Source organism: Xenopus laevis, chromosome 1L (assembly GCF_017654675.1).
Source record: "Xenopus laevis strain J_2021 chromosome 1L, Xenopus_laevis_v10.1, whole genome shotgun sequence".
Lineage (NCBI taxonomy): Eukaryota > Metazoa > Chordata > Amphibia > Anura > Pipidae > Xenopus > Xenopus laevis.
The window spans coordinates 214425368-214435310 of record NC_054371.1 but is presented as its reverse complement, the minus strand read 5'-3'; the positions used below and the strand labels follow the sequence as shown (position 1 = coordinate 214435310).

General features: G+C 42.6%; 1 protein-coding gene across 2 annotated transcripts in view; it reads left to right on the top strand.

Moving 5' to 3' along the window:
- The first annotated feature begins 6752 nt into the window (after positions 1-6752).
- Positions 6753-9943, top strand: part of LOC108718407 (oncostatin-M-specific receptor subunit beta) — a 28660-nt gene continuing 25469 nt past the window's right edge. For both annotated transcript variants that reach the window (XM_018266312.2, XM_041569539.1), the window contains exon 1: positions 6753-6987. The gene's annotated coding sequence lies outside the window, so the exon portion shown is untranslated. The remainder of the gene's footprint in view (positions 6988-9943) is intronic.

Here is a 9943-nt window from a genome sequence, read left to right as displayed (position 1 = left end):
GGAAGGTAGTAGAGCAGAAGACTGGGTAGGATGGAGCCCAGGCAAGGTTGTAGATCAGAAGACCGGGTAGGATAGAAGGCAGGAGCCAAGGAAAGGTTGCAGAGCAGAAGACTATATAGGATGGTAGGCAGGAGCCAAGGAAAGGTTGCAGAGCAGAAGACTATATAGGATGGAATGCAGGAGCCAAGGAAAGGTTGCAGTGCAGCAGACTATATAGGATGGAAGGCAGGAGCCAAGGATAGGTTGCAGACCAGAAGACTATATAGGATGGTAGGTAGGGATGTCGCGGACTGTTCGCCCGCGAACTAATTCGCGCGAACATCGACTATTCGCGTTCGGCGAATGTTCGCGAACGTCGCGCGACGTTCGCCAATTTGGGTTCGCCTTAGCTGGCGCTTATTTTTGCCCTCTCACCCCAGACCAGCAGATACATGGCAGCCAATCAGGAAGCTCTCCCTCCTGGACCACCCCCACACCCCCTGGACCACTCCCCTTCCATATATAAACTGAAGCCCTGCAGCGTTTTTTCATTCTGCCTGTGTGTGCTTGGAAGAGCTAGTGTAGGGAGAGAGCTGTTAGTGATTTGAGGGACAGTTGCTAGTAACTTTGCTGGCTAGTAATCTACTTGATACTGCTCTGTATTGTAGGGACAGAACTCTGCAGGGATTTGAGGGACATTTTAGGTTAGGTAGCTTTGCTGGCTAGTAATCTACCTTCTACTGCAGTGCTCTGTATGTAGCTGCTGTGGGCAGCTGTCCTGCTGCTGATCTCTCATCTGCATCTGTTCTTCAAACAACTGCCACCTAGCTGTCTAAATATCAATAATAATACCGTCTCCAGAAACACCACCCGAGTGACGTTTTTCAAGCAGCAATAATATATTCCGTATCCAACGGCTGTAGTGTATACGTTGACCTTGCAGGCATTATTTGCCCAGTCTTTAACCAAGTGCCACCTAGCTGTGTGAGCTTTTTCACATTCCGTGTCCAGAAACATCACCTGAGTGACGTAGTGTGATTTCTGCCCTTTACAGCACAAAACGCAGCGCTGTGTCAACAATGGATTTTTCAGATACATTTTTGCCCTTGATCCCCCTCTGGCATGCCACTGTCCAGGTCGTTGCACCCTTTAAACAACTTTAAAATCATTTTTCTGGCCAGAAATGTCTTTTCTAGCTTTTAAAATTCGCCTTCCCATTGAAGTCTATGGGGTTCGCGACGTTCGCGAACTATTCGCATGTTTTGTCGCAAGTTCGCGAATATGTTCGCGAACATTTTTTCCGCCGTTCGCTACATCCCTAATGGTAGGCAGGAGCCAAGGAAAGGTTGCAAAGCAGAAGACTATATAGGATGGAAGACAGGAGCCAAGGTAAGGTCGCAGAGCAGAAGACTATATAGGATGGAAGGCAGGAGCCAAGAAAAGGTTGCAGAGCAAAAGATCGTGTAGGAAGGAAGACAGGAGCCAAGGAAAGGTTACAGAGCAGAAGACTATATAGGATGGAAGGCAGGAGCCAAGGAAAGGTCACAGAGCAGAAGACTAATAGGATGGAAGGCAGGAGCCAAGGAAAGGTTGCAGAGCAAAAGATCGTGTAGGAAGGAAGACAGGAGTCAAGCAAAGGTTACAGAGCAGAAGACTATATAGGATGGAAGGCAGGAGCCAAGGAAAGGTTGCAGAGCAAAAGATTGTGTAGGAAGGAAGACAGGAGTCAAGGAAAGGTTACAGAGCAGAAGACTATATAGGATGGAAGGCAGGAGCCAAGGAAAGGTTGCAGAGCAAAAGATTGTGTAGGAAGGAAGACAGGCGCCAAGGAAAGGTTACAAAGGCAGAAGACTATACGGGATGGAAGGCAGGAACCAGGGAAAGGTCACAGAGCAAAAGACTAATAGGAAGCAAGGCAGGAGCCAAGGAAAGGTTGCAGAGCAAAAGATTGTGTAGGATGGAAGGCAGGAGCACAAGCAAGCACAACAGGAGGCCGGGTACATTGAACAAGCAGATACTCTAATAGGCCTCAGAATTCTCATCTAATACATGGTTGGTGTCAAATTCATATCATGTAAACCATATAGCAACAACTGGCACTGGAAGCTAAAAATGCTTGTGCCTCATGGTTTAATGGAACCTTACAAAACCCTAGCAGACCATGCAGGCAGGAACACAGGTAATGTAACAAGGGAGGAGCATGTTGACTGCAATGATCCCAGACAAGGCAGCTAGGCTGGAGGAAACCACAGGTAGTGCAGTTCAATCACAGGAAAAATGACTGAGCAAGAACATTGGTAACAGAACAGAATTATGATTTAAAGATGTGCCAATGTATGCAGCAATCCATACAAGCAATAACCATTTGGGGTACTGGTAATAAATCCTGTAACTGTGTTAATCTATTAAATGTAACCAAGGTAGGAGTGAGTGAATTACACCCCAGAGTTACTTTTATCAAATGTATTATAAAATTACCCCCCTCATTTTTAAAGGGGTGTTTCACCTTTAAGTTAAATTTTATTATGTTATATAATGGCTAATTCTAAGTAACTTTTCAATAGGTCTTCATTTTTTCTTTTTTATAGTTTGTTATAGTTTTTACATTTTTGTACTAATTCTTTCCAGCTTTCAAATTGGGGTCACTGATCCCATGGCCCTATCCTATTCATATTCCAGTCTCTTGTTCAAATCAAGAAATAGTTGTTATGTTAACATGGACCCCAGCAACCAGATTGCTGAAATTACAAACTGGCGAGCTGCTGAATATAAACCTAAGTAACCCAAAAACCACAATTATTAAAAAATGAAAATCAATTGCAAATTGTCTCAGGATATCACTTTCTATATTATATTGAAAGTTAATTTAAAGGTGAAGCAACCCTTTAATACATCAAAAGAAAAACGCCAGCCTGATTCTATAGAATAAATGGTCCGTAAATAAATAATTAAAAAAGGGCTGGAGGATCACGGGCTGGATGTGTCCCATTAGGGCCCCACAGAAATATATGAATATCACAAAAGGGGGACATTATTAAGTTATATATTTAAAGGGGATTATTGACTATATTTAAGCTTTATTCTGCACACACAAAAAAGCAATGGTGTAGGTTTTTCTGTAACCTAAATGTTATATTAATGTGCTTGTGTCAGGCCTGGTTATAACTGTGGGAGAAACTCTGTGCACATTCCTCTGGTGAATTCTCCCTGCTTTAGCCTCACTGCCAATGAATTTAACTCTTCCCCAGCGGACACAGGCAAAGTGAGAGAGCGAGACAGTTATATCTTCATCTCTGTGTCTCAAATAGAAATAACTGGGCCCAAAGCAAAATCAGTTAGAGCCCCCTGAACATTTGGGAATGAGACATTTTTTATGAAAATATATTTGAACTGCTTATCAGTCAGTGTCCCTCCGGGCCCCCTATAACCTGTTGCCCCCCAGTATTCATTTTCGGACCGTTTGTTGATTGTCCCAACATTTTTCATTCCATGGCGATCGGTTGTTTAGTTAATCAGACAAGTTATTGGATTTAAATCGATTATATAATGATACAATCTCTGCTTGCATTGTCTATCTGACTATGGGAGACATAACTTCAGCACAGTTTTTGCCTGTCAATTCATGGCCAGAACAGCATCTGATTTGTTCTTTTTACTACTCATTTTAATCTGAATAGTCCATGGTACATCGTTAGACTGAAACGAAGGAGCGTTCATAGCACAAAGAGTAAAATCTGCACATCTCTGGCCATCTTAAATAACAGGTGCACCTTCCAGCTACAGATAGCAGCTACTTATCCTATTTTCCAACAGAAGCAAATGATTTTCTTTTACTACTGGCCCACCACCTGTATCCACAATGACATTCATGGGCTTCCTACTTTGGGGAAGGCACTTACCCGTTCCAGTACTGTTATGCCCCCCGTGCACAAATTGAGCTGCATAAGGAATGGGTTTGGTGAGATGGGAGTGGAAGAACCTGATTGGCCTGTACAGAACCCATCTGAACCCCTGTGGGATTAAATGGAATGAGCCAGGCCTGATCCCCAACATCACTGCAAAGGGTCGGACTGGGCCAGCGGGATATCAGTTAAAAACCCAGTGGGCCTCGCTGACCCAGACTTGCACCCGTGTACAGCCCACACGGACCCACTCTACCCCTGATCTTTCCCCCCCCCAGAGGACAATAAGACAGGTACATGTGGGGGCCAGACGGGGGTTGCATTGGGGGAGGGGGGGCCCGGAGAGAATAGAAGTAATAGCTCCACAAACAATGTTCCAACATTTAAAAGAAAATTGTCCTAGAAGAGTAGAGAGTAAAGGCTGTAGAGACTAAAAGACAGGACCAGTTTTATATCAATCCCATTGGTCTTGGATGTTAAGCCGTTTGTCATTATGCTTTTAGCCCTAGAGTATAGTTGAGATGGGGTTGGATGCTTTTTAGTAAGTGCTAAAATGCAAGACTATTGATATAATAAAAATTTTTTTAGAAAAAATATCACTTTTTCTGTATGATGATATGTACCAGTGATCCCAAACCAGGGGCTCATGAGCAACCTCTCTTTCTCCCAGTGGCCTCAAAACAGGAGCTTATTTTGGAATTCCAGGCTTGGAAGTTTTAGTTGTATAAAAACCAGATGTACTGCCAAACAGAGTCTCCTGTAGTCTGTCAGTCCACATAGGGGCTACCAAATAGCCACATTATTTAGCTTCCCCGAGAACATTTTTCATGCTTGTGTTGCTCCCCAACTCTTTTTACATCTGAATGTTGCTCACAAGTAAAAAAAAAAAAAGAGTTGGGGACCCCCATATTATACGCAATGTTTTGGGCAAAAAAAACCCCATCAATACTGTCTTGTTTTATTGCAGGTATTCTTGGTAATAAGATAATGTCAGAATCACTTTATCATGTAAAGAATCCTCTGTATACAGATAACAATAAATAGCTTTTGTTTGTGAAGTGATTTAGTCTTCCATTTGTGCTTAAAGCCTTTCACTTGCACACTGGGCTCAGAACTAACAGCAGAACCAGACTGTCAGCCAAATTAACTGCAGACAAAAGCCTTTTGTGTCTTATTTTGGCAGTTTGCCTGTCGCATTCATCTTGGCACATGTGCTTGGGAAATGTGGTGCAGCTCTCTATAAACACCCAGCTATCTAGGCACATGGAGAAAAGCAGCAGGATTTAAGCATAAATACTATACATTCCACTAATGCTGTGGGGGCTCTGCTTAGTGCGTGGTTGGCTTGGGAGGGGTCGTTCAACTTTACATTAGAAATGTTGGCTTGGGAATGTCCTGGCCGATGCCTAGAATCAGGGCCGGACTGGCAATCTGTGGGTTCTGGCAAATGCCAGAGGGGCTGCTATAAGGTCCCGTAGAAAGTCAGTATTTAGTGGGCTGGTGGAGGCTGATTGGGCCTCTGTGTACCTGAAATGCCAGGGCCTATTTTAATTCTCAGTCCGGACCTGCCTAGAATTAAGGTGGCCATAGACGTAGAGATCCACTCATTTGGCAATGTCGCCAAACGAGTGGATCTCTCCCCGATATGCCGAAATGCCCACATTGAAGTGGACAATATAGGGCCCAATGATCGAATTATAATGCATCCGATACGGACCGTCAGATTACGGGACCACATAAACCCACAGATGTGGCCGCGATCCGACAGGATTTTTTAACCTGCCCGATTGAGATCTGCCCGACTTTTGGCCAGATATTGATCATTAAAGTCCGTCAGATGGCCCCACACACGGGCCAATAAGCTGCCGACTCGGTCCGTCAGCAGCTTTTATTGGCCTGAGTATGGGGGCCTTAACTTATAGGTCAACAGTGACTGATGTGCTTCAGGTTATCCACAGAACACATGTATTATTAGGCTGCTTACTGTATATCTACTCTAGTTTGAAGATATACAAGTTGTCTGGATGAACTCATTCATGTTGCCTGCAGGGAATATTTATAGATCGTTGCTAGTCTACGCAGTTAAATGTAATATATTTGGGAAGTAATTCCATTGTCAAGAGAAAATCTTGATGTATTCATCAGGGAGAGGACTGAGCTGCCTAAGGATGGTGATTGTTGGCGATAACCAAGAAAAAGTTGAGTTTTCGCAGCAAAATTACGATAATGACAAGTACAATACGAATTGATGCTGGATCTTTTTTCAAGAAAAAGCATGTCTTTTTGTCAACTTATTGTCTATGTAACCATATGAGAACAGGGTTATTAAGATGTATTTATATAGTGCCAACATCATCCTGTTTAAATGCTACAGATGATTTACAGAAGCGCCCGCATATGATGATAGCACTTATTTAACCTGCACATCTTGCCTTTATGCTCTTTGTTGTCAGAAATAACTCGCTAATTCTAGAAGACACTTTTTTGAGACAAAGTACTTTTTCTTCTCCATTCTCCGCTTGTGTAATACAGTCAAATTGGAATAAAAGCAAAAAAAAAACAACCAGTTCCTAAAGGGGGAAACATGCTGCATTGTTATTGTTAATTCAAGGATAAAACAGTTCATTTGAATTCATCATTTCTCCTGTATCAGCAATAACTTCTTTGTTAAATGAGGATGTTCATGTGGTGTCTGGGAGGGGAAAAGATATTCAAAACTGCAGAAAAAAAATATTTTTCACCTGAATGCCGGTGGTATATTTTTGTCCTGTAGCAGGGGGAGCGCAAGCCCCAACGTGTTGCCTTATGCAGAGGAATTAAAGTTTCAAGAGCACTTTTTTTTATTTTTCTCCAGTCGTTCACAGACAGCCAATGTGAGTCAGCCCTCTCCCTCTTCCTGTAAGTCCACCCACTGGCTGGATTTGGGGATTTCTTTGGAAAACAGATGCTCAGGGAGAGAAGCAGCTCTATCAGAGACAACAAGGCTCACAATGGGACACTATGAAAGGCGTCGGAATGTGTAACCCAAACAATGCCTCTCTGAACCAAGCGCTCTCTTCTAATCTCCCTGGGTGACGGGTTCCTGAGAACAACAATTGCTGAAACAGTAAGTCCAATATTCTTCCAGAGGCCCCAGTCGGAACTGGGGCTTTGCTTTCTGTGATACTCAGGGGACCAGTATTAAAGTGGTCTAACCCCAGGCCATTTGGGTGACAGTGGATTTGTTTTACAATATGGGTAGGATAGATTGTAACCCTTCTTATCAATGTAGGGAGAGTTAATGACCGAACCTGCTTTTGTTTGATCTCGACGTGGAATGGTTCATTTCTGTTACATTTGCACTTTTATTTCTAATACTTATTCAACTTTTTGTATTCTGAAAATGTTTTTCATATTCTGCTTATTACGGACTAAGAAAGTAGAGTTCATTCTTGTGCAATACAAAATTGTAGTAAACAGTAGCATACAGTAACTGGCAGCGAATCAAACCTCATGGACACGGGGGGGGTCTGAATACAGATCGGAGTGAGCGGGTGGAGTGGGTGCCTATGAGAGTGGGCTAGTGGGGTAACACTGTGTGTCCCAAGTTACACAACAGGGAGTGAAAGTTGATATTGGTCATTAGGAAAAAGGAAATGTGTGTGGGTTGCGGTGGTGAAGAAAGGAAAAAGATGGTTATACTGTCATGGAATCATCTTGCTAATCCATTAATTTAGAGGAGCTTGTGGATTTACCCCCATGCAGTAGCAACAAATCAGGTATTTGGGATGGGGTTTATCTGGTTTCCATACATAGGCTAATAGTACTTGCCAACATGACCACTTCAAACCCAAGATTGGCCAGATGTCTACCCAAATACCTGGATAGACACAAAGATAATGTTGAGCGAAACTAAGGTTTGTACCAGTTTCAGACCTTGTGTGTGGACAGGATCATCCCAACATTTTTCATGCCACGGCAATTGGTTGTTTAGTCCAGGGGTCCCCAATGGACTGTCCGCGACCCAGAATTGGACCGTGGACAGTCCTGAAATGGGCCATTGAGCCTAGCCTGCAATTAACTCCAGCGCACCGTTTTGGATGCCAGCAGTGGCAAAACTACCGGGGGAGCAGGGGGTGCAATTGGACCAGGGCCTGCACCCCCTCAGGGCCCCCCAGCAGCTCGCGCACTGCAGATTTCTGGCTGCATCGGCCAAATCTCGGGTAAAAAAATCTGGTGCGGAGGGGGGCGGGTGCCCGGCGGCACGTCCCGCACCAGGGCCCGCCCCCCTCCAGTTATGTTATTGGATGCCAGCTTGCCCAAATTGGACACGCAGTTGCCGATGGCCCCCCCGATGAACTCATAGTTTGCAATGGTTGCTAGGGTCCACATTTCTCTAGCAACCATGCATTGGTTGGACATGTAGCTTTACAGAACATTTGTATTTAGATGGGGTCAGTGACCTTCCTTTTGAAAACTGCAACAAGTCCGAAGTAAAAAGCAAGTACTTAAAAAACCTATAAAAAAATAAATAAATAATGAAGACCAGTTGAAAAGTTGCTTCGATTTGGGCATTCTATAGTATACTAAAATCTATTCTAAATGTTAACCACCCCTTTAAACCCCATCTAGTTGTGCCAGAATTGTCCCCAGTTATAGATTGTTGGCCTCAGATCATCCCAGCAGCTGAATGATGAGAATTCTGTGGCTGAGGCAGAATAAACTTTTAATACGGCAAATTTGAACGTCGGTTTATTATAAAATATCAGGGGTTGTGCTATGGCTCATATATGTTTCTGATCTGAGGGAGAGACACAAAACTGACAGCCACTTCCAAGTGACCCGAATGTCAGTTTCAGCAAATGAGCAATTTCAGTACAAGTGGCCTGTGCAACAAGTGCTCTCACCCAAAGCCCTTATAGTAACTTAGTCATTTCAAAGGCATGTGCACCTGCTGTTCAAGAGCGTTGGCAAGCGTCTCCTCTATTGTAGTCCCGTGTAACCCTGAAGTAGCCACTTCCTTTCTCAGAGCCGCAGTGAGAGGCCACAAGGGAAAGTCTATTGTGTAATTGAGTCATGTCCAACCTGAGAGCCTTCAGCTGGAATTACCCACACTTTACACCACATACAGTTCAATCACATCTCAATGTATAAAAGTTTGGATTCTATACTTGCCCCACGAATCAGTACCGAACTGCAGAATATTCAACCACTTCTATTGCTACTTGTCTTATTAAACCAGCTGATTGGTTGCTATTGGCAATTACACTGGTGCAAACTCTTATATTACATGATATCATTTATTATGAATATTAAGGGGGTTATTTAATCAAAGGTCGACTTGGTTTTTTTCCCTGAAAAATTTGAGTTTTCGAAGGTAGTTTCAGTATAAACTCGGATTAAAAAAAAAAAAGATTTATTATGTCTCAACGCTGGAAATAGATTGAATCAGAAAATACTCCAGCTAAAACCTGTCGAGGTCATGTAGAAGTCAATGGCAGAGGTCACTCGAACCATTTAAAGATGTTAGTAGACTTCATGATGTTCACATTTTTCTCTGGGGTTTGTGCTCAAAAACTTGATACAGTCAAGAGATTTGAGTTGTTTTTGCTGAAAACTCAATCAATTTGAGTATTCTGATTCCAGTTTTTTCATAAATAAGAAACATTCGAGTTGTGAGTTTATTCAAGGTATAAAAAACCTTCCAAACTTCACAAAGTCCACCTTTAATTAAAAAAAAACCAATTCATAATAATACAGTATATGTATAGTAACCTACAGTATGGACAGATAATCGAATGATTCATTTAAGAATGCTTTAAATTTAAATGTATCACATTATAAACTCTACAGTCAATCTAGATAATAATAATAATTATAATACAGGTATGGGACCTGTTATCCAGAATGCTCGGGACCCGGGGTTTTCCGGATAACGGATCTTTCCCTAATTTGGGTCTTCATGCCTTAAGTCTACGAGAAATTAATTTAAACATTAAATAAACCCAATAGGCTGGTTTTGCTTCCAATAAGGATTAATTATATCTTAGTTGGGATCAAATACAAGTTAGTGTTTTATTATT